The 25,894-nt window shown below is 42.7% G+C and overlaps 2 protein-coding genes across 4 annotated transcripts in view; one reads left to right on the forward strand and one right to left on the reverse strand.

The window, feature by feature from the left end:
• The window catches only part of LOC106967273 (aromatase), a 132,946-nt gene that overhangs the window by 41,010 nt on the left and 66,042 nt on the right, over positions 1-25,894 (forward strand). The gene's annotated exons all lie outside the window — the stretch shown is intronic.
• Positions 15,445-25,894, reverse strand: part of LOC113601811 (translation initiation factor IF-2-like) — a 175,191-nt gene continuing 164,741 nt past the window's right edge. Inside the window, exon 5 of the mRNA XM_053224023.1 lies at positions 15,445-15,778. The gene's annotated coding sequence lies outside the window, so the exon portion shown is untranslated. The remainder of the gene's footprint in view (positions 15,779-25,894) is intronic.

Genomic DNA, 25,894 nt, shown 5'->3' on the forward strand with positions numbered 1-25,894 from the left:
GGAGCTGAGCCAGGGTGAGAAGCCAAGTCTTCCTGATTCCCACATGATCTTTCTACAAAGATAGAATGTTTCTGGATTCTTTTATGTTAAATAATACACATCAACTTTTAAAAACACAAGCTCATGACACATCTCTAACTAAATATCTTATCATAGCATGCACTATGAAGTAGTTATATCATTACTATTAATCATCACCCAAGGGCATAAATGGTAGTGAGATGTCAATGTAACAATTGAAACAATTTCTTATACTTAATTTTTCATGGCATGGGCTCCATAAAAGTTTGAATTATTCTATTGGCTCTAAAAATGATAAATAAGTCAAAAATATAGAATAACTTAAATGACATTTGGGCATTAAATATCAGCTTATAGTCAGTGAACAGATAACCTTATACCATCACCTGGGGCTTCACCCAAATCAGTAAAGGAGGGCCATTTAATTTTACGCTACCCCAAGGAGTAGCTGCATCCCAGCTGGTGGGTCCTCCCTGTCTCTTACTACAATTCTCCTTTCCAGTCTTTCTTTGCTCTCTGATGTCAATTCTGTGACTAGGGGCAGAGATCTGGGTTTAGAAGATCCTTTCTCTGCCTCTAACTCATTCTTCAAATTTCTTCTCTGTGAAACTTTCCTAGGTCCTCCATCCATTCCTCAGAATGGCCCAAATCCTGCACCCTCACCCCTGTTGTCATGCTCCTGCGGCACCCTGTCCATAATGTCCCTTACAGCCCCAGCATAAGGTGACTCTACTAGGTCTCCACCAGCCCTAGAGGTGTTCTTGTTTATAATTCCTGACCTTTCAGCCTCAAAGGCAACTGTGAAAATGTAAATGCTAGTTGGTAGAACTGGGATTCCCACAAGGTCTGCTTCACTAAAAAGAAGATAACACTCCTGGGGTTGGCACTGAACAGGGAGGAGAGTGAGGGAGCTGGCAGAGAAGGAATCTGCAGGAAAGCCTTGTTGAAATTGTGGAGGTTGAGGTAGACTATGAGAGCCTGGGCCTTGGAGCTGACCCCTGGGTCATTGGAAAAGAAGCTCCTCTAGGAGGGGACTGAGGAGGGGCTGCAGCAGCAGTTCTGAGTGATACAATCAAGAAGGCATTAAACACTGAAGCAACAGCCATTATTATAGACAAGAAAATGGCTCTCTATTCCCATGTACCACCCTCTAGGCCTAGCTGCTATTTGGCTTGCAACTTGCCTGCTGGGAAAGAGGAGGTTGCCATTGATCCTGAGCCAGGGGAAGTTAGAGATGGGAGAGGGACACCTGGGGGTTTGGAGACTGGGCCTCTTGTCTTGGCTCTACTGCTAGTTGTTTTTGTGGCTTTGGGCAAATCTCCCTCTGATAGGGCCTCAGAATAATCCAGATTAGGTGACAAAAATAATTCTAAAACTCCTTCCAGGCCTAAAGGTCTGAGATCTCAAGCGCTACATGAGCTTGATTTCCACCACACACCTGTTCATTGGTGTCTCTGTTTAAGGTGGGCTTCCAAGGAAATAATTCACAATTCATCTGACACACTGGCTTGAGGGTGTGAGTCCTAACCAGGGAGACCAACCAGAAATGTCTTTCCTTGGGTGCTCAAAATAATTTAATTGTTTTCTAAAACTGTATTTTGGAGATATATAAACATTAGTTTCAGAACAATTATTCCCAATAATTTATTTCACAAACAGGAACATGAAAAATAAATGGCAGTGGTGACAGAGGGAGGACTCATGAGGAACAGCATTATTTTCTTTTGCTAAGTAAAGACATGGAGGGAAAAACCAAACTCTGATCTACTGTCATTGTTTCATGTTCAGCATAGGCCATTTTAATACCAAAAAAAGTGAAGAGGATATAATCTCAGCATAAAGGGCAGTCCTTTACATTGAATGCAGCTTAAAAAAAAAAAAAGGAACCTCATTTCAGTGAGAAGTTTCCTATGGAAAGACACTGGTCCATGGACTGGCCCTGAGGATCATCAGTCTAGAGGTGATAGTGCCATGTGATGAAGGTCAGTGGATCCACATTACTGCTTGTTCTTTTAAGTGTCTAGCCCACACTATAAAGAATTGACTGCGAAGGTCTCCATTCCTGTTACCCTCTGTGTGTGCCATCTTGATTTAGGAGAGGGGTACTCATGAAAGCATGTCAGATCTACAGCCATTCTTTTCTATTTCAAATCCTCCAATCTCAGAGGAAGAATGTATTTTACTTCTCCTCAGACTCGTTCTCTCAAGGCCCTTTCTACCATAGCCCCTCCCCAGATGTTTGCTGCTAAAATGAACTCCCAACACCTGCCCCCTCCCCCAGCCGCAGTCTGACAAAGATGCCACCCCACCCCCCACCCCCAACCTGTTATCCCCTATTGCCCTGGAAATGTGTAGTCTTTGCCCTGCTGCCTCCCACCCTCCCAAGCCCTTCTTACTTCTCTTCTACCTGGCTTCTATTCTCACCTCTCAGGAGACAATGGAAAAATTGAGAAGCAACTTCCTGAAACCTAGGGGCCTTTCCTTTGTTGTCCTCAAACTCAATCTGTCTGCAATCTTTAAAATGCTTCCACACACCTTGAAACATCCTTCTGCTTGCCTTGGTCAGCCTGGCCATATTTTCCTGAGTCACTTCTCTCTTTTCTCACTCTTCTCTGCACTCCCCAAACTCCCCTAATGCCAGAGCTTTGTGACCTGTGATAGGGCCAGCTTTCTTTCCCCAAACAGACCTGACCTGTTGGCTCCTCAGTCTTCTCAAGAAATGTGAAGAAGTTGACTGCCTCAGTCAGGTCCAGTGGGATGGAGGAAGGAAGCATCCATGAGTTTGGATTTTTTTTCCATTTTTATTCCAGTCTCTCACTTAACTCTAGCGGTCTATACCCAACATCAATGTCTTCCTGAGAGCCTCCTAGGTGTGAAGTACTCTGGTGTGCTTTTGAGGACAAGGATGTTAATATTAATACCCCATGGCCTCTGCCTTTATAGGGTTCCCCAGCTCATGGGGTGATAGTGGGGGATTGGTGTTTTGGTTTACCTGGAGGCAAGGCAATTTGGTAGGAACTCCATGAGAGAGGGGCAGTAGGTTAGGGGAGTGTAAATGCAAAGGAAGATCTCTGGTGGGAACTGAGAGGAAAACTGGCCAGGGTAAAGCTGGTCTGGACTCCTGCTTAATGCTTTGGTCAACGTTTCACTTGTCCTTCTGAATCACCCTGGCATTATCAACAAAGAATAATACATGATCCTTCTGGGAGTAAAAAGCATTTAGTAATGCTTCACAAAAAAATCTTTTGTAAATATTGTGTCCTACCTCAAAATTATTATTTTTTTTTAAGAAAAGAACATTGTTAATTCACTGCAAGCCCACTCAGCCACTGAAGAATTTAGAGTATTTGGCCAGAGAGCTCTGTAATAAACAAGTGGTTCAATTATTCTAGTTTCATTATACAATGTATCAGACATTCTTTGGCATCAAGGAATTAAAGCACATTTTCTCTGGCAAATGGCAATAATTTTTGAAGACCTATCCTACACAAGTGGTTCTTGACTAAATGTAGTTTCATTAAAAAATAAGGGTTTTCACATGATTTAACCTCTTATAGTCCAGTCTCATTGGGCTCATTCAAGGGTGGGGGCAGGAGCTCAGACTTGCTAATTTTCTGTTTAAAATAATTTGGGCAAATTCTGCAGTTGACACCATTTGGCACCAGGCATTGAACCCCTAAGGCTTGTTCCCTACAACTCAGCAGATCATCAGGGCTCCTTTCCCTGTGTTACCAGTGTTCCTCCCTCAGGTAGACCTTTCGTGGAGCACCGAACCCCAGCTCTCCTGGCAAGCCCCTCAATGCTGGGCAGAGAAGCAGAGCGCCTGGTCCTTGGGGACTGGGCCTGTGGCCACTAAAGGGCCCCTATCAGAGAAAAGGGCTTCTCCTGAGGAGACAGCTGCTCTCCACCCATGTTGAAGGACCCCAGTCCCCCTCCCAATGTAAATGTATAGGCCCAAGCTCCTTTGTGCAATTTAGAAAAAGGTGTCCCATCTGGATGGATATAACACTTGGCAAAGAAGCAGGGGCTGGATTTCACTCACACTTGACTCTTGTGCGTGTGGCCCCAAGTAAAGGGAGGTCTCCCCTTGGCTTTTTACATCATTCTCCTTGGACAGCCTCCTCTCCAAAGGCAGAAGAAATGGGAAGAGGCCAAGGAGTAGGCTACATTTGTGAAAGTTAGATATGATTTGCCAGTCTATGAAAATGCTCAAGGCTTTCTATGGTATTTTTGGGTCTACAAGACTCCTTGCCAGCCTGAGCCATTCCCACTGCTGCTTGGAGGGCTAGGCGAGATGATCTCCCAGATTCTAGCATCATACTAGACAGTATCTACCTTTATAGGCCAGTGATTGTGGCAGAATTACTACCAGTGAGGAGCTAGGGTTGAAAGGTGGGGTTACAAAACTGCTGAACGAAAGTGTGGTCTGTCCAGGGGTGATACATAATCTGGTTGCGGATGATTTTTCTCTTTAAGAATTGCATGGGTTAAGAATGGGGTGATTAAGCCTGTGCAGTTCAGTTGGCTGTCCAAAGAGCCCCTCCAGGCCTCCCACCTTTTCCAGTCCTCTCCTCTCTTACTGCCAAATTTTTTGAAAGAAGAGTCCATACTTGCTATCTCAGTGGCTCCCCTGCCCACCACCTGACTGGATCTGATTGATGGAGAGCACCACTGTGATCCTTGCTGAAGCTGCTGGCCTTTTCTTGGTTCTTTTTGTTGTTGTTATTTGTTTTATGTTTCACTCATTTGTCAGTGTCAAGTGTTCTAAGCTGATGGTTTCTCTTTCCTGTTTTTACACTGTCCTCCTTTGGACTCCAGTTAAATGGCTCTCTCCCGGTTTTCATTCTACTCTGGCGGCATCTATTCTGCTTCTTCATCAGTTCCTCAGCCGAGGGTATCCCTCAGGGCTCCAGCCTGAGCTTTTGACCCTGATCTCTACCCTCTGTGTGGGAGATTTGATGTGTCCTGGAGTTCCCAATGTAATGGCCATTCAACTCACTGACCCCCAGATTCGTATCTTCTGGTCCTGATCTATTTCCAGATCTCCATGCCCACATTTCAAACTGCAGGCTGCACTGCTGCCCGTCCCGCCAGCCCCTTGACATGTTCAAAGCCATTTCTACCTTCTATTTTGCTTCTCCTTTTGGCTTCTCTAGAGAAACATTCTGCAGTGCAAAGGGCAAGGACTTTGGGGTCACACCCCTAGATTAGAATCCTGGTTCTATACTTTTCTGTGTAGTCTTTGAAGCAAGATCCTTTTTTCTCTTTTTCCATGGATGCTACCAATGGTCATTCTGTAATAAGTACTTGTTAAATGTTGGTCCTTTTGCCCATTTCTTGTTATCATGAACTTGTCCCTCTAAAGTGGGCTTGCCTCATTCCCAGGTGATTCCTGGTAACCTGCACAGGAACCTCAAGTCAGGTAGAAACTGAGGAGTTAGAGGAATGTGGCTTAGCCAGGGGACCAGCCAGGGAAGACGGCATTCAGGAGCTGGTTTTACAATTGTTCAGTTAATGTAATTACTTTCCTTTTCCCTATACCTTCCCAAATCCATGCCAATTCTTCCAAACCATCTCTCACATTGGTCCCCTCCTTTCTACCTTCAGGGGAAATTATCTGGGTCCATGGCCAGTCTCTCTGCCTTTAGGTTCTTCCCATTCCAATCCAACTTTCCCATTGCCACTGCCTGAAACACAGCTCTGATGGTATGAATTCCATGTTAAAAACTTTCAGTGTCCTCACCCCTGATTCCATATATTCACTTTCAAGGTTTTTATAATCTGCTTCCCAACCTAGTTTTCTGCCAAATTTAGGCTGGCCCAATCACAAGGCATGCTGGGACCAAACTTACACATACTCTAGGGGCAAGGGAAGGGAAGGGAAGGGAAGGGTAACTAGTGTTCCACCCACTGGTGTTCAATCTAAAGGTTGGGCACAATGCTGTGGGGCCCTGGTGATGTTCAAAGTGAAGTGGCTGCTTCACCTGCACCTAGGTGCTGTGCTCTAGCCCTCAGGGCAAGAAGCATGGCAAGTCTTAGGCAGAGGATCCAAGCCTCTGCCCAGGCTAAGCAGTTTTAGAAGTCAAGGCACTACTAGAGGACCAGTTAGAAATCCAGACAGTCTCAGGAAATGGAGGCAAAATTCTAATGCCTAGATGCAGAGCAATGTGACAGGGCAGTGGGGAGGGAAAAAAAAAAAAAAAAACCAATGCTATGATCCTGGGCTTAAGGCACCAATATTAACTCTGTACTCTGAAGGCAGAACCTCAGCTGTTTATCTTCTGCTTCTTGGCTTTAGGTAAGAATCTTGCAAATATTGCTTGTTTAATTGGTTTTAACACACCTCACTAGCTCACCTCATTCTGTAGAAGGTGCCAGGTCCTTTGAAAGTTCTCTACAGCATCTGGCCATTGGAATTCTCACAGCCAAGACAGAAGACAGATGGGTAGTGTTTTGGTCATAAATCTCCATCTTAGCACTGAGCAAGATGTTTACCTATGGGATGAAAACTTTTTTCAAACTCTCCTGGAGATTTAGGAATAAGGAACTCCTATCATGGTCCTTTGGCTGACAGGCATTATTTTTCCACTTCGAAGAACTGAAACTTTCTCCAGTTCAGAAACATGAAATGAATAGTCTACCATGTGTTGGGAATGTAATGGCCTACAACCATCTCAGTCCCTTGACCAGGCCTAGCAAGTATCCCATGAATCCTATTCTGGACTTATTCGTTTTATTATTAACAGCTAACATTTACTGAGTGCTTACTATGTGCCAGGCACAGTGCAAAGGTAAACACATTGCCTCCTTCCCAGGTGGCTCCTGGGAAACTGAGTAGGAATGTGAAGAAAAGAGAAACTCTGAAGAGTTAGGGGAGAGCAGGCCCAGGCAGGCTGGGACCAGCCAAGGAAGACAGCTTTCAAAAGATGGTTTTGTGACTCAACTTCAATTTCACACCTGCTGTCTGCCTGCCACTCACCCACTAGTGGGCCTGAAGTTCACTGGTGGGGAAGGGGCATGGTGGAGGGATGTGGCAGCTGTTCATGCTTGACACTCACCAGCTTCTTCTGGGTCTGACAGTATGAGTGTGTGTAGGACATTGGAGCACTGGAAGAGAGCCTCCCCTAACTCTTTCAGTCCCCTGAGGTTCAATGCAAATATTCCTACAATGGGAGAAGGTCTCATTCTTTGATTCACTGGTAAAAGGCTTAAAATACAAATAGCTCTAGAAAAGGTAACAGGGTTGCCTCCCAGTTATAAGAAGAGATAAATGCCTCAGGAAAGTTTTCTGGCAATGGCTGGGGAAAGGATGACCCAAAATCTCCTGAGGCGAGTGGGGAGAAAAGAGGGCAGCTGAGAGTTTTGAGGGCAAATGTGCCCTCAAAGCATTGAAGAAGGTCCCAAAGTATCCACCCAGCTAGAGACAGGACGGTGGTTTATATCTTCTTCTTGGAAGATGGAAGAAGCCAAGATCTTGGCTTGGAAGAAGCAAAGAAAGATGACAAGCAAAGCCAAGTTCACATCCTTGTTGATGAGAGAATGACTCTTGGAAAATGAAGCTTGGATGGGAGTCAGGTACAGGGGCACCTGGGAGAGCTGCTCCATGCCCTTAACCATTCCCAAGAACTGCACAAGCAATGGTGTGGTCACCTACTCATCCAAGGGCCCTCTTTTCCCAAATTCATGATTTGAGAAGGAATTCTTTTAAAATGTTTTTGGAAATGTGTATGAAGTCTAACAAGGCACTTGAAATACAGACACATGTATATTTAATAAAGCAAAAAACAAATTACCTTCTTTGAATAAAACACCAGGAAAGTGGGACTGTCCCAGATAATTTCAGCATGTCTGGTTGTGAAAAATCTGTATCCCATATCCCCTCCTTCCATGAAAAATGTAACCAAAAACTCTAGTTCTATATTCTATAGCAGTAAACTCATTTCAGAACAACCCCTCCGGCTTAGCACACCTTCCATTTCTCTTGGCAGTACAAGAAGGAAGCTGGAATACAAGTGTGTGTGTGTGTGTGTGTGTGTGTGTGTGTGTGTGTGTGTGTGTTGGGGGGGTGGCTGTCATGCACCATATTTCAGATCCTTTTGTTGTATTAAAAGCTGGCAAAAAAGTCTGAAAGATAGCAAGACCTTCTCATCAACAGTGGGCAGATCATGCAATAACTAGAGGGACAGATGGGAGGGCAAAGGACACAGCAACCTCCTATCATGATTTAAACAAATGGTCAGCACCAGAGGTTCACAAAATGGAGGTGGGGTATGTCCCATCAGAGTTGCAAAGCAGAGACCAGGCCTAGAGCAGAGAGGAATAGTCCTGAGTTTAACAGGGAGCGAGCTGTTGGGCCAGGGGTTCATATCAGGGCCTCTGGGGCTTCTGTTTCCAGGGAGTAGAATAGAAGGTGAGGGTAGGGTGTGGAGAATAAAAGCAGAGGAGCAGGCTAAGGGGATAAATGAGCTGCAGGAGCATGTGGCAGAGTGAGGAGGTAGAGCTATAGTGCTCACTAGACAGGCTGATCCAGAGCAAGGAAACAAGGTCCAACACTCCTGGGTACCTAGTGGTAAAGCCTCAGGTGCAAGAGTCCCAAGTTTCAGCAGGGGAATCATAAGGGGTGTGGGATGGTGGAATCTGTGACTTGAATAGCAGCTGTGGAACACTAGGAGTCAGCTCCAGGGCACCAAGGCCCGAACTAGACTCCTGGGGGTGGGCAGTGAGTTGGAACCACACTGGACAGTGGGCAGAGTTCTGGCCGCTTGAATTCTTGTCTCAAGACATGATTTGTCTGGGAATGGGGCATGATTGACAGCTCAGATAACTCAGTTGTCAGGATCTGAGAAAGACCAGGGAAGGTAGGGGCTGATGACATGAGGCAAAGGGTAAACAGTTTCATTCTTTCAAAAATCACTGCCCAAATACTAAATGCTATAGGCATTTAGGCAGCCCAGAGATAGGAAGATGAGTAAGACATGGTCCTTACTCTTGAGTGGTTCATAAATTTTTAGGGGAGATAGGCTGGGGAAAGATAGACTCCAGTGCCTTAAGATGATATGTCCAATTCATGGTTCTTTTAAATTATTGTACAAAAGCAGCCATTACATTTCACTCCAATAATACTTGTTAGCTTAAGTATATCAAATCTACTCTTCCACAGACTATTTCACTGAGGCATTGAACTTCTCAACATTCCACCTTCAATTCACACCCCACCTCCCAAGATACATATAAGTTGGAACTTCCTGTTAGTTGTCAGTATAAACTCATCTGGTGACCTGGACCTGCTTTGTGTTGGACATCAAGAAGGTGGTGCTTCTGTTTCCTTTAATAGCTTTAGCCCTGAATCACTGAAGAGCATCAGGAGTCTATTTAGTATTCCTTTGGAAGTTTTAACTGAATGACTGGGGAAAGGGGCCATTTGAGAGTAGGAAGAAGACCTGGCCAGGGCAGACTCAGGGAAAAGGTGCTTGGGCCCAGGAGAGGAGAAGAGGCCTGGGGGATCTGTGGAGGAACAGAGCTACAGCTGCCTGACAACCTGACAGGAGCCTCACAACATCCTTAAGGAACCGGCACACTGGAAGAAGCCCAAGTTCAAGTGGGCTTGGTTTTTTCTGGTTGCTTCAAAACAGACCTGTCCAAATTTGCCAGAGAAACATGCCACATCAGGGTTCACCTTGCTTTAGTAGTGCCTCTTGGAAACAGTCATGCTAACCCATTGCATGCCACCTTCTCTCCTGGCCAAAGAGTCTTGATTGATTTTTCTTTTTTTTTTCTTTTTTCTGTTATTATTTATTTATTTGTTTGTTTGTTCGTTTATTTATTTTTCAATATATGAAGTTTATTGTCAAATTGGTTTCCATACAACACCCAGTGCTCATCCCAAAAGGTGCCCTCCTCAATACCCATCACCCACCCTCCCCTCCCTCCCACCCCCCATCAACCCTCAGTTTGGTTGTTTTTTCTTTAAAGAACATATTTTCCATTACTTTGGGATTAGTCTAGGGAAGGACAGGATGAGTAAGGAAAGAAAGACTGATAAATTTTCTAGCTCATCCAAAAATTGTTTTGTTTGGAGTGGGAGTCACTTGGATGAGTTATGAGTGGGAGGAATACATGGTGGAAAGCCCCACTCTTGTCCATGGCACCCAAAGATGGAAATGATAGTAGGGTGAACTGAAAGCTTTTCCTGCTGGAATCATCCTCAGTTGGAGCAGCACCTCCTGTCATCTCTAGAGGACTCCTAAAGGTGTATTCTGAATCTGCCACAGCTTACCTCTCTCAAGATATCATGGGCATGAAGTGTCCACTTCTTGCTTGTACACCAGCCATTGTATCTCCTGTGCATTATCCCTGCCTTTTATTTCCTTCTGGGTGACTTTCATCAACCTTCTACTGATTGCCTGCTCCATGCTTACAAATCAGCAAATCCCCTGCAGAACGAAAACAGTTGGGAAACCCTGAATGGGGAGGAGGTGATGATGTCTGGAGCATACACAATATGAAAATATTTGCTCTGCTTGGGAGGATTCCCTTAGGCTATCAAAAGACTTGGAGGGTATAGACAGAAAAACACACTCTTCTTGAGGCAGATTCCCTTAAGCTATCAAAGGACTGAAGCCTTTACACAGTGGGCTTTGGACATGCCTAGTATTCAGGGCACACAGCCTCAAAATGTGATGTGATGAGTGAAATAAGAATCACTTTGTACTCTGCTGGTTGAAAATTGTGGTTCAGACAGGGGGAAAAATGCAACAAAACAAGTTCCTGAAGATAGAGCAGTTAGTTTTTTTGTTTCTTGGCCTGTACCTTAGCCCACCTCATTTAAAGACGTGTGTCTGTCCTAGGCTTGAGCAATCGGGCACAGAGGGGTGGGGTGGGGGGAGGGTGCTTACCTGCAGATCAGAGGTGGCTGATGTACAGAGGACGTGACGTACAGGTAGAAAGAGGAAGGACACAAGGATAGATGAACTCACTGGGGGTCAGAAGAGACAGGAGGATGGAGAGTAGTTTGATTTATGAGAATTTTGTTCAGTTTAATTGTACTTTGCTGAAACAACATTGTTGGCTTATAACTGTGTTGCAATTGTGTTGCAATTAGTGATTCTCTCCATTTTTTTCCTCTGGAGAATTAGAATATTTCAATTAGTAGGCTTCTGTGAAATTTGTTCAGTGTGAACATCAGCATATACACCTTGTATACATCACTTCATTAAGTTCAAGAAGACCCTTAGCTTCTATTTGCTTCCACGTTTCCCTCACCACATCATATTCTTCTCTTGTCTCCCATCCCTCTCCCCAGTCTTTTCTTACTCAGTAAACTACTTAACAGATGTGTATAATTAATACCTGTAAGCTGCCAAAGGCAGTGACTAGAAGTAAATTACCAGCTGTGAAGAGGGTCATCTGGGGCCAGACAATGTATGAGAACATCATGGTTCTTTGCCCAAGAAAGGGAGTAAAATAGGAATGTGTGGTGGTGCTTGTTGGGCTGTAATCTTTTGTTATGTTAATTATCACACAAATCGTAGTCCAAGAGCTCCCTGCCTTGAATGAATGTCTGGTAACAAAATAAGTTGGACACATGTGCTTGCTCTGGAGTGAGTGGTGGTTGGTGGACTCTTCATTGTGGTCCTTAACATATCAGAGCAAGGTATCTCAAAGGCTTCCTAGAAGAAGGTTGTTGTAACTCCTGGAATGGCAAGCTGGCTTCCAGAGTGTTGGTATGACCACAGCATTGGGAATTTGGTGTGGATGGAAGCCATATTTTCTGTGGCAGGGGTGGAGAGGGAGAGGGCAGGGAGAAGAAGGGGTGTTCCAGCACAAGAGATGGGATAGAGTTATTACAGGTAAATTTTCCTGGATAGTTGGATAAGGCCTATTGCTGGTGACAGGTGTAAGAAGAACAAGTCTTTCCCAAGCACCCAAGTGATACACTATGTCTGGCCTTGCTGTTTAGGTAATTGTTGGAGAACTGGTGGGTGTGCATGTGGACGGGCATATACCCCACAAAACCAGGATGCAATCTAGATGAGGAGCAAGATGTTTACAGGAATTTTTGTTGAGTAGCGCTGTAACAATGTACCAAAAGGGGAAGATGAAACGTGATGCCTTAAGGCCTCCCATCAATGCAAGGGAGAGGTGAGGCCATAAGGGGGGGTGCAGGGGGCATGATCAGGGAAAGCAACTATAACCATGTGTGTCTTGAAGTCTGTTCACCATTGGCTCAGGCCTCTGTGTCTCAAGGTCTTAGCATGCCAGAAGTCCCTGTGGACTACGATGAAGGTTTTTGAATCCAGAGAGGCAATCAGCACAAGGGCAAGTTCGGTTGCCATACCTCTGGCCAGCATGAGCAGCTGTCCTCTGATACAGCAGACCCTCTGCCCCTTTATCTCATGCCTCCCAAAGGTGCTCTAGAGTTCAGATTGAGGCAGTTGTGCTTTGCTGCCCTTGCTCCCCAAACCCAACTTTCTAACAGTAACTACTGGGCTGGGTGGCTGGAGGTGACTTTTCCAGGGCAGGCCTTCCTCTGGTGCCCTGGATTCAAAGAGTAGCTTTCTGCCTAGCACATGGCATCTGGCAAGGTAAAATTGCTTGGAAAAAGCAAACTTTTTAGTGATGGTCAAGCTTCTACTAGGTTGCATGCAGAGGTCCTTCTTGAGAGGACTCCAAACATTTGAAGCAGCCTCCATCCTTATCTAGCAGGTCATGCTCCTCTACAGGCCTCTTCTGGGAATTTCCTGGAGAAATATGAAGAGAGTTGCAGGCCACTACCCTGGAACTTTCCAGGATAGGAGTGGGTCCTTCCTACCTTGTAGCTAAAGAGGGTCCTGTGTAAGCCTTTCTAGAAATGGTGTCTTGGATTCCCATACAGGAGAGGCAAGTCCTGGAGAAATTACTGACAGTTGGGCGGCAGGCAGTCAATGGATCCAGATCTTCAAGTGCTCAGTCAGGAGTGGAATTGGGACACTGGATTCCCCAACAAAAGGCACCAGCAGTGGCAGCCACTTTTGCAGAGAATGCCTTGGGGCTTGAGGTCTCTCAGTGTAACATCTCCCGATCTGGAGGCAGGAGCCCACTGTTAAGAGTTCCCAGCTGCTCCCCCATTCCTGAGACTGGAAGATGGAGCTTGCATGGGCTGGGCAGCATCCCAGTAGTGGTGGGGTCAAGGTGTGGGGGCTCTGTGGTTCCATGGACTTGTGAATAAGTGGCCTGCCACACTGTGGGACCCAAAATGACTCCAGACTGCATTCCTTGCTGCAAACAGTTACATGCATGCAAAAAAAAAGTTTCTTTCAAAGGTTCAAGTGGGGACATTTGTAGGCAAAGCCTTTATGGATCCAAGCCTATTTCCTTTAGCCACATAGTGTTGACAACCGGGTGGATCCTTCATAGACAATTGCATTTCCTCACCTCCACCCAGGTAGGTGAAAGCCTGGAGCCTGCCAAGGTCTGGTATCCAGAATGGTGCCTCCTGATAGGCAAAGAAGATGTGGGGCCTCATGTCTCAGAGGTAGCAGCTAAGAATCCAAAGCAAATGGCCACAAGGCACAGGGGAGAGCCAAATCAGAGCCAAAGGAGTAGAAATACCAGAATTGATGGGTAAGAAGAAGGGTGGGCCTTTATTTGTAACTGAGGTGCAAAATACAAATGCCTATAGAATATGCTCCTTTGGAGGGAACCAGGCATATGGGATACAGGGCCAAGTAATAGTTGAACCCCCTTGGGCCCATCCCTTCTGCTTGTTTTCTCCTTTGACTTAGAATTTAAGAAAAACATTTGATTCTAAATGAATGTGTTCTAAATGCAAAAGCCCTGTACAAAGTACTTGGAATAGGGGAAAGAAAAGCATAAGGTGGCTTCTGCCTCTGGGAACATAGAGTGGGGTTCACGGCTTCTTTCCCCTTTAGCGTCCTCTTCCTCTTTCTTATTCCTTCAACTGGTATTTCCTAAGTACTGAATATATGTTTGGACATTTTTATTTCTCTTGCCTTTTTCTACCTGTAATTCTTCTATCTTGGATCCCTTCCCTTTCTACTTCCATCTCTCTCTCTCTCTCTGTCAAAAAAAGGGGGGGGGAATAAAGAGAAGTTTGGGGATCAGAAGGAAGAAAAAGACTTTAAGGGAAAATGTAGGCTTAGTTGGTACACCTGGGTTTATTCTGTGATGCTCGCATGCTCTGTGTCCATGTCACTCACAGCGTAGGTTGGGGAGAGTCAGAGTTTCATTTCCTCCTGTAATGAACTCCTACTGAGCATTAACCTCATTTCATTTGCACAGGTTGCATTTTTTTTTAACTTCTATATATTCCTAAATAAATTCAAGCTGGTTGTGGGTCTTATATCTACTCTGTAAATGAGAGAGTGTAAACAATGATGCCAATCTGTCAGTGGCCAGAACTAAAGAGTGAGAAAGCCAGACCTCTCGCCATTCCACCTGGTGTGTCCATCCCAGCCTACAGCTCTCTCTCCAACATACAGTCTATCACAGTCAAGCCAAAGGCATCAAGTCTTCTAGGATGACAAGCATTTTGGAGGTTAGTAAGGGGGAAAAAGTCTCTAGGATCCTACGTATCCTTTTTACCTCTTATCTTATTTTAACTACCAAGTCTTTGATCTTTTATTTGCTTGCTTGCTTCTCACCTAAGATGAGACCAAAGAGACCTGTGAAGAATGGAAGGGGGAGAGGGAGGAGTGGAGGAGGGATTGTGTTATGAAGTCATACAGTAAAGGGTTGTGTCCAGCTTTATCTTGCCCCCAAACATCTCTTGCCCTACTTATTAAGAAATTTGGAATGCCACCATTCCTTTAGAATAGAATTTAAAGGAATTTAAGAGCCTTCCATTTAAAAAACCTAGTCCTAAAATGCCAATGTCCTTGGGAGGGGTAATTCTTAGGTGGCAGTTTGAAGGGACAGGGGCTTCGTGGGCAGAGTCACCACGAAGGGGATAAGAAAGAACCCCAAAGCCAAACATTATGTACTTCACCAGTTGTAAGTAGTCCTGTCTCCTGGTTAGTGCTGGAGAGGATAAAAGGCAGTTCTGTATCCGAGCTCCTGCCCCACCAGCACATACACACCTGAACCTGAAGCACTGACAGTTGTTCAAACCTGAATACATCTGGCTGAAGTCTAAGATCGCTTCAGATTTCCAACTTACAGTTTCCTGATTTTCCTTTGGAAAAGACTAAAGTGGTTCCACAGTGTCTAAATGTGTTTGTATTCCAAACTGCACTCAAGTTTGCCTGGGACAAGTATGTGTGTGTATGTGAATCTATATTCCCAGGATGTGTCTACGACCCCCACAGGGAGTCAAAGTTTCCAAGAGTCTCATGACGATGCAACTCCTTCACAGGGAATCCATGGCATTACTCCCTGTCCATGAGAGCGTTTACACACAGATCTTTTCTCCTCCTCATGGTCAGTTTTCTATTTGTGATTAGTAATTGGCTTCTCTTAGTACGTTATAATCTATTACAGAAGCCAAACCTTCAGAGGGCCAGCTGAAATGACAAAATTTGGTTATAATTTATGTTGGCCCCTGACATATATATTTTTTTTAATGATTTGGTCTCTAAGCAACTGATCTCTTAGCAACAAGAAGCACCTTTATAAAAGATAGCACACAAAGAGTGATTGCCAGAAAAGCCACCCGGTTCTTAAACAGCCGCGCATCATTAGCAAAACTCACCATCCTCAAGAGTCCAAAAACTAGGAAGTGACCAGCAGACCCAGGTAACCTTGATATTTGCACATTTTCCTGAAAAAGAAAAAAAAACTCATGCAACTATTGAAGAGAACAAAATTCTTTGAAATGTGTGCATTTTCTGAGGTCTTATTAGTTGGTTTTGGCTAACTTTTAATAGAATGTATTCTATTCAATAACTGCTTCTTGATTTTGTTATACAACTTGGACAGAAATTTTGTGATCAGAAAACAGTTCACTCAAAATATTTCATTGACATGAGGATGGAAGGGGGAAACAATCTATCTTTCTCAGAGTTTATTTCTGTAGGTTTTCATCTGAAGGTAAGAAAATCCACGCTGTGGCAAAATAGGAGCGTGCAGAATATCACCCTGAGTGGTGTGCACTCCTAGGGGAATACATATGTTTCCCCTCCTAGGGTATTTTTAAACTGCTAAAATATGTAAAGAATAGCAAAATGATTTTACCGCCAAACTTTAGCTTTCTAATCCAGTCAATTCCAGTAGCAAGTGATGGTCTTTTGTTGCAAATATTCAAGGACTGTTTTTTTCTTTTCTCTCTTTCATAGCACAAAAGCAAGCATTTTTCTATTTGTTTTCATTGCCGTTAAGAAAAGTTTCATTCTAAAACAAAAAAATAGGAGAAATTCCAGCTATCTGCACCTCGTTTGCTTTTTTAGGTACCTAGGAGTTAAAGGTTTAAATGTCTTTTTAGAAAATTGGAGTTGGAGATGAGGAACAATTGTTTTTCATCTGCATCCCCCTTCGATTGAGACTGTGTAATTTAATTATAAACCCACTTGGGGGTACTTGTGGGCATAAAAAGGGGACATTTTGTGAAGAGTGAAATAAAAATCTCCCTGATTGAGCCTGGAAACATTACACAGAAATATCACAGATCGAGGCAAACGGACCTTAGAAAATTGCAGTTTCAATCAACACAAGTCGGGATGGTGATACTTTGTTTTTTATAAGAATTGCATGTGTCATTTATCTTTAAATTGGGAGGCTAGCTGAAATAACAGATCTTTAGAACTCAAGGGGACAGGATATGCTGTCATCTTCTGAGAATCAGAAAATGGGATACTTTGTCTCAATACAGAGCTTGGCAATGGGTCAGAGCATCCAGAATCAGGACAATCCCAGAAAATCTGGGACTTGTTAATGTTCTGCTAAGAAAAGTCTCCTTCTCAGCACAATATGATTACAGTTGATTTAAAAGGCTGCTTATGACTTGTATTTCTATTACTGCTAACAACTTCAGGCAGAAAGAATTCCTTCTTGTGATTGTTTTGCTCGTAAGTTTAGCAACTTAGGTATTTTAAGTTGAATTGCGGAAACTCTTTTTAAAGCAATGTAATATGAAAGTACAGAGAAACATAGCTTGGGCATTTAAAACTATAAAGATTTTATGTACTTATACTGCAGTGTGATGGTTATTGTAGAAACATGTTTGTGGCTTTAAGGAACTTGGGTAAACAACTATAAGATATAGCTTTTGTTGGCTGTGTCTAGATACACTTTCAGTTTTAGGTATTCTCCTGAATATAGAGAGGAATTAAAATAAGCAAAGATAGGGTAACATATTGCAAATGACAGCTAAGTTTTTGTAGCAGTTCTTTTAAAAATTTTCAAACCCAGTCACTCTGTCCTTTGAGGTTCGTGTCATCTATGCTTTATTTGTGCATAAGGAAACAAAGAGAGCCAACGACACTGTAGAGCTTGTCATTTTGGCTGTCTTAATGAGCCATCTAAGATGGACAAACAATGGCAAGATTTGAAATATACAATGAAATACTCTGACTAGACTGGCCATGATAAACTAAGCCAACTCCTCCTGCTGTGTTACTTCTGAGACACACACACACATACACATGGATGGTCTCAATATAAATCATAAACCAGGAAATGAAAACAAATGAAATGAAAACACTTCATTAGTGAAGGCTTCCTGGGAAAAAGGGCAGTTTTAATTTCATGAATGGGAATTTCCATCATAATCCTTGTTTGGCATCTAAAAATCCTAGACAAAACTTGATGACTCTTTTCCTTCAAACTGGCTGGGATTGGGCTTGTGGGGGTGCCGGTGTGTTGAGGGGAGGGAGGTAACAGCTGGCAGACATACTCCGAAGCACTCCTGCTGCGGGGGAGTGGGGGGGGGGGGTAGTGGTCCATGCTGTGAATAAATCCATTTACTTTAGACCCCTTAATACCTGAATTGAAATGATTAGTCAGGAACTTGATCAATTACTACTTTTAACAGAAAAATGTTAGCCCTCCTAAATGAATCCTACTTGGGATAATTTGGGCTTTCTCTAGTGAGAGGGAAGCAAGGAAAAAAAACCTCTGGAGCAGTCACTGTGGGCTAGGCACTTTGCAATGTGCAGTTCTGTTTAATCCTCACAACGGCTGTGCAAAGGCATCAGCATCTCCATTTTACACAGGTGCAAACCGGGTTCAGCAGTTGGCCAATATGTTACCTAAACAGCTACTGGCCAAGCTGGGCTTTAATCCCAGGGCCAGTCTGATCCCCCAGCCAATGTGCTTTCTTTGTGCCATAATGGCATCAGCAATTATTTTAAGCTGATGTTTAAAGAATCTCTGGAGTCTTAGTGAAGCGAGAGCTCTGAGTAGTTGGGCTGGCAATGGAGATTCAGGTGTCTTTTCACCAAAGAGATTCCCTAACCCCTGGTGCTGTCAGCTGGGGCGACTCGGATCCTGCATTTTCAATGTCTGCCACAGGCTGTGAACTGGAGACGGCACTCAGCTGGGCTGTGGTGGTGGTGGCCACAGGTTGTGTTGCCATTCCTTGCCATGATGCACATCCCAAATGAAGTGGGGCATAGGACTCTTTGATGCATGCTTTCTGTGAGAGCAAAGCCTGAGAGGGGGCTCTCTGGGGGGCATCCCCACACCACAACAGTTAGGGACTACACAGGTAGAGAGGAAGCCAAACCAAGATCCTGAACGGGTCCAGTGACATGCCACCAAGTTAAGGTGACTGGGAAGAGAGGCCAGGTGTGGCTGGAGGGGGGCGAGGGGGGAGTGATGCTACAGAAAGCAGAGCTTTGCCCCAAGGAAGTTGTTTCAAAGTTGCAGGACCGAAGTGCCCTGTCCCCTCTGGTTCTAAAGCCTCTGGCTTTTGTTGTTGCCCCTCTTCAAGTTTCCCTGACAAAGGGATGGGTCTTAGAGAGAGTTAATTTTAAAAACTTCCCTAAATGAGTTTTTGGGTGGGAGAAGATTTTGTAAAAAGAGTGAGGGCCGGTTCCGCCATGATTAGCCCTGAAGCAAAGCTCCCAACACATTTCTGTTTGATCCTTACATGAATCAGCTCAGACACCTGAACAATCTTGCCCAACGCTAGCCAGTTTGTGCAGATAGGACTCGAACTCGGGTCTTTTGATTAGAAACCCTGTGGCTCTTTCCTGCAACTGGAAAATATGATGGTATATATAGGCACATATAGATTCTAAGATGTTAATATGGATCCAAAAAGTTTGGAGTTGAAGGTGACATGACTTGCCTTGAACTTTGCATGATCATCAAATGAATACCAGGGGGAGCTCTTCACCTGCTACACTTGAGTCCATCCCTGAAGAAGGGACTAATACTCTAATAGGTGTAAGACGCAACCTCCCATTTCTTTTTCCAATCCCTCTCTGTTGGGGTATACCTATGGATAATCCCTCCAACTGTAAGTCAGAGGGTTGGTGCACAGCTTAGGGAGTCTAAAAACAATGCATAGTAATAGGTTGTATTTTTATACAAAAAAAAAAAAATGATACTCTTTGTGCAAAAGTATCCCAAATAATCCACATGCCTCTACTTCCCTGGATTCTTATCCCCAATAAGACATGCATACCCTCTTTAAGTTCCTGCCTTATGTGTGCTGCTATGACATTTATGGTTGGCACATGGATGCCACATACCTACTATGGCCAGCATAGGCAAAATCCCCCTTTATATACAGGGCACAGAAAGTCTCCTCTCATCTGGTATTCTTGGATAGAAGAAGGGGGCCACTTAACTCATTTCCTTTCTTTAAAAAAAATATCATTTTTAATTTGGGGGCTGACTTTAAAAATTGCTTAATTTAGATTTATAATTTTGGAGATGCGGAAACCAAGTTGAACGATTTGCCCAAGATCTATGTAGCTAGTCATAATGAAGGACTGAGCTCAGTTCTGTTGACTCCCAGTCCAACACTCTTTCCTCTGTATCACAAGAAACATTAGTCCTAAGAGGAGGAGGAAAGTACAAACTATCACCCCTGTTTTACAGATAGAAAAACTGAGTGCATAATTCAGGTAAGGGACAATTGACACTCAAAAAGAATGAAAATTATTAAATCCATGAAACTGATTTAAGAGATCTTCAGGATTAATAATTTTCATTCCCTCTGCTAGATACAAATACACAAAGTTCAGTGTTACAGTGAACACAGTGGAGTGTTCAAAGGCCATTCAGCCTATTGATGATAAAATTTCTCCTCAATGTGAAATGTAAGGAAGGAGAAAGGAAAATAGTCTCTACCTTTATGAAGTCTAGTGTCCAAACAGATCACGCGTTTAGGAATCCCTTAAAAAGATAAACTAGCATGTATCTGTTATATCAGAACTGTTACAGCCAAGCCCCACACTAAAAATTAACAACAGTTCTATGGATTTTTTCTCCTGTTGGATCAAGATTTTATTTTCTTACAGATTATTACAACTCCCATACTTGCATTTGATACTGGATCCAAGGCCTCTTTTGAGGCTATAGCAAAAATGCCCTGACATGCACAAGCAATTGTGAGAGTTTTATAATTTTGATACTAATTCTAAAAACATTTAATGGGAATGTGTGAACTCACATGGATTAAGCTCTCTGTGCCAAGTTCTGTGCTAGGAATCTTACATAGGCTTTCTTAATTCATGTTCATATCTTACAATGTCAGTATTCTCAGCACAGTTTTCTAGATAAGGAAGCTGAACCTCTTGTACTGAAGGAACTTGCTGAAAGGGGAGACATCATAGAGTGGTATTTATTTATTCAACATATATTTACTGTACTTAAATGATGTGCCTGGTACTGGACTAGATGCTGGTGATATAAAGGTAAATAAGACATGGTCCTTGTCTTGAAGAAGCTCATAGCTTCATGACATTCATTTCCAGTTAGTTAATGTGGGAAATTCTGCTCCTCAGAGCTAGTTTAATAGCAAATGAGATATTTACAAAGTATATTATAAAAGATTTACTGTAGAACACACATCTTGAAGGTTGTAAAGGGTTAGAGAAGAAATCCTAGGATTGGAAAATATAGGCCTAGGGTTTACAACGAGGGGGAAAATTGAAGACTGACTGGCAATTTGTTAACATTCATGACATTAGAATGAAATGGATAAAAATAGGCAGGAGAGAATAATCAGGTCACATAAGAGGACCAGCAAAGCTTGGGTTTCTTTGTTCTCTTGACTGAAGGGGTTCCACACTGAGGAATAATATGAACAATGAAAGTGGTGATACAGGACACTGGTAGATAACCTGAAACATGTGCCAAAAGTGTTTGGATTTAGTGAACAGAAAATGGGGAGCCAATGCAAAATCTGCTGATGCAGGCTCCTGGCTTTGGAATAGCACTAGACTGTGGACACCTGTGACAAAAAGTGCCAGAGGAAAAGATTCTTGTCCATGTATTATTGACCCTGGCTGAAAGATACCACTGACTAGAAGATTAGTCTTCTGAAATCCTTGACTCAATCAAGAGTGAACTGATGTGGCTCTGGCCTGGGCAATAAATAGCTGCAAAAGATAGAGCCCAACCCAAAATAAGTTCAAAGAAAATGATGGGCTAGGCTTGGTGGTTTAATGGGAGAAGTGAAGGAGGAGAGAAAACAAAAGGATGGTGGAATCCTCAGAAGTAACAGAAATTAGGATTTAGCTACCTGTTTAGGTAGAATTACAATGAGTTTGTTTTTCAGTAAGGTTTACATATCATTAATGTGCCCATGCAAGTGGGGACATTTCCTTAGAAATGTTTACTATGTCCCCCAAAGTACAAATCAGAAGACAGATAAAAGGTGCTCAGAGACTTTAGAAAAGAACCAGAAGCAAACAAGATCTCACAGTCCGAAGATTTTCTGTGCTAAAGCAGCAGAGAAGTTAAAAAAAAAAAAATGCTTGGACTTGAAAACAGTCCATCAGATGGGTGAGAGAGAGGTCACAAAAAAGCAATGTGGGTGGAAGAGGAAGCTGGGAAACCAGACTGGGTGGTAGGCACCAAGGGGGTGGAATACCAGAGCGCAGTCAGGCCTCCTGACCTGCAAGTCCATGTGCTAAATGAATGCCAAGATCAGCCAGACTAAAGACTTGGCCTCACAGAGATCTAGTTTGAAATCTAGCTGTCTGCCCAGATCAGCCTCAGGTTAACCAGATTAACTTTGGAATCAGGCAGATGCATTTTAATCTTTCTTCAGACAGAAACCAACTGTGAGACCATGTGAAGGAGATTTCATCTCTTATTTCTTCACCTTTAAAAGGGAACTGCTTCTACTTATGCCACCAGGTGTTTTTGTTTTCTTTGAAAGATTAAAATGGGATAAAATACCTATAAAATATGGGGGGAGATGCTCAGTGAATACCAACTTCTCTGGAACAGTGTATTGTTTAGCTGTGTTACTAGGAGTCTTGGAGTTCTTCAGAAATTCCCCCAACTCAAATTTTCAGGTGGAAAGGAGACAGAATCTGCTAGAGGAGCTCCAGCTACCCATACCCAACGCTTACTACAGCCCTGGGGTCCCAGGAAAATTGTGTTTAAAAAGGTAAGGGGAGCAGAGACAAAACTACTGGCACTGTATTGTAGCAAGGTTTCAGGATGCAAGATTAATACACAAAATTCAACTGTATTCTTAAACACTAATAGCAATCAATTGGAATACAAAAATAAAATTTTAAAGTCCCAATACAAGTAGTCTGCAAAAACAGAAAAATACCTAGGGGTAAGTCCAGCAAAAGATGTCTAAGCCCTCTACACTGAAAAGTGCAAGACATTGCTGAGAGAAATTGAACACCTAATAAATGGTGTTCATATATATATATATATATATATATATATATATATATATACACATACATATATACATACATATATATACATACATGCACATATATACATATATATACATACAGATATATACATATATATACGTATACATATATACATACACATATATACAAATACGTATATGTATATACATACATATACATACATATACACATATATACGTATACGTATATGTATATACATACATATATACATATACACATATATATATTCATATGTGTGTGTATCTATCTCTCTCTATATATAGATATTATCTATCTATCTATCTATCTATCTATCTATCTATAAGGCCCAATACTGTTAAGGTAACAACTTTTCCCAAAGAACTGCCAATTAAAATTCTGGCAGGCTTTTTTTTTTTTTTTTTAATTTCAGAAGCTGATTTCCAAATTTTATATAGAAACCCAAATGACCTAGAATAACCAAGGTATGTCATTTAGGGACCTTTGAGAAGCAGGCAACAGGACTAGATTAGATATGCAAGAGATTTATTAGGGAAGAGACCGGGGAGGATAAAAGAGGAGGGAGCTGGAATAGGTAATGAAGCGGTCAGAACCCAGGGCAGGTCTGACACCTGTGAAAGGAGAGAGGGAAGGAAGAACTGTGGAGAGGGCTTCAGATCACACTGTAGTTCTGAGAGAGAGTTTGGACCAGAAACGGTGTGTCCCCAAGCAAAGATTTCCTGCTGGAAGAGTCCTGCCCTGAATGGAATGGGCTAGCACTAGCACCCCCACTTTACCTAGTTACTGGTTAGGAGCTACCCAGAGAAGTGGGCCTTTCTGGAACTTGGTGGTGAATCCATAGGATAGGGCTGTCAACTACACCCCCAAGAGCAGTTTCTTTTGAAGGAAATCTGAGCAGTGCATCTCCGTGTCTACCACACAACATAATTTTTACAAAGAATGAGTTGGAGAACCTTTCTTCCAACTTGCTAACCTTAGCTTAATATTTTAAGACTTAGTATAAAGCTATGGTAGTCAAAACAATTTGATATTGGCAAAAAATAAACAGATCAATGGAACAGAACAGAGAGTCCAAAAAAAGTCTCACACATTTATTGCCAATTTTTAACAAAGGTACCAAGGCAGTTCAATAGGGAAAAGAAAGTCTTTTCAACAAATGGCACTAGATCAACCAGATAGCCATAAGAGGGGAACCTCATCAACCCTCACCTCACACCGTACACAAAAAATAACTCAGAATAGATCAGGGACCTAAAAGTAAGATCCAAAATTACTAAACTTCTAGAAGAAAACACAAGAAAATATCTTTGTGACCCTGGAGTGGTAAAGTCTTCTTAGAATACCAAACAAGTAGGAACCATTCATAAAAGAGACAAACTTGATAACTGGGATTCATCTAAAAGTAAAAACTTTTGATCTTCAATAGACACTAAGAAAATAAGGCAGACCATAAACTAGGAGAAATTATTTGAAACACATATATCAGACAACTTGAATCCAGAATACAGTTTTTTTTTAATCTTTATTTTTGAGAGAGAGAGAGAGAGAGAGAAAGCACAAGTGGGTAGGGGCAGAGAGAGGATGACACAAAATCTGAAGCAGGCTCCAGGCTCTGAGCTGTCAGCACAGAGCCCAATGCGGAGCTTGAACTCATGAACCATGAGATCATGACCTGAGCTGAAGTCAGGCGCTTAACTGACTGAGCCATCCACATGCCCCCAGAATACAGTTTTTAAAAATTGTTTAAGATTCAGTAAGACCAAACAATTTTTTTATTATTTTTATCTTTCTTATTTTGAGAGAGAGAGAGCAGGGGAAGGGCAGAGGGAGAGGGAGAGAGAGAGAGAGAGAGAGAGAGAGAGAGAGAGAGAGAGAGAATCTTAAGTGGGCTTGATCCCACAACCCTGGGATCATGACCTGAGCTGAAATCAAGAGTCGGATGCTCAACCGACAGAGCCACCCAGGTGCCCCAAACCAATTTTTAAAAACAGGGAAATTATTTGACCAGACACTTCACAAAAGAAGATCTATGAATGGCCAGTAAACTGAAAAATGTTCACAATCATTAGTAATTGAGGAAATGAAAATTAGGACCACTTTCAGATCCCTCTAGAGTGGCTACAGTTAGAAGGCTGACATGACACATACCAAGTGTTGGGGAGAATGTGGAGCAACTTGAACTTTCATATACTACTGGAGGCAATGTAGGGGTACTTGGAAAATAATTTGGCAGTTTCTTAAAAAGTTAAACATATATTTACCATGAGACACTCTGGTACACTAGTGTTCATAACAGCCTTATATGAAATAGCGGAGGACTGGGAAACCACCCACATGTTCATTTTTTTTATATGAAATTTATTGTCAAATTTGTTTCCATACAACACCCAGTGCTCAACCCAACAGGTGCCCTCCTCAATACCCATCACCCATGCTTCCATCCCTCCCACCCCCCATCAACCCTGAGTTTATTCTCAGTTTTTAAGAGTCTCTTATGGTTTGGCTCCCTCCCTCTCTTTTTTTTTTCCTTCACCTCCCCCATGGTCTTCTGTTAAGTTTCTCAGGATCCACATAAGAGTGAAAACATATGGTATCTGTCTTTCTCTGTATGACTTATTTCACTTAGCATAACACTCTCCAGTTCCAACCACATTGCTACAAAAGGTGATATTTCATTCTTTCTCACTGCCAAGTACTATTCCATTGGGTATATAAACCACATGTTCATTAACAAGCGAATGGATACACTGGGGTGTAACTAAACAATAGAATACTACTCAGTAACCTTAGGGAACAGACTGTTGATGTGAGCAACAACATGAATGACTCTCAAAATCAACATACTGAGTGAAAGAAGGCAGACAGAAAAGAGTACAGACCATATGATTACAATGCTATAAAACTCGAGAAAATGCAAACTAATCAACAGTGACAGGAAGAGATCAGTAGTTGTCTGGGGATGGGGCAGAGGAAGGGATGGATTACAAAAGGGTGATGGAAATGTTATCTTGATTCTGGTGATGATTTCACAAGTGGGCATATATATGTTAAAACTCCTAAGACTGTACACTTTTAAGTATTTGAGGTTTATTGTATGTCAT

This window comes from Acinonyx jubatus, chromosome B3, assembly GCF_027475565.1.
Source record: "Acinonyx jubatus isolate Ajub_Pintada_27869175 chromosome B3, VMU_Ajub_asm_v1.0, whole genome shotgun sequence".
In the NCBI taxonomy this organism is placed as follows: domain Eukaryota; kingdom Metazoa; phylum Chordata; class Mammalia; order Carnivora; family Felidae; genus Acinonyx; species Acinonyx jubatus.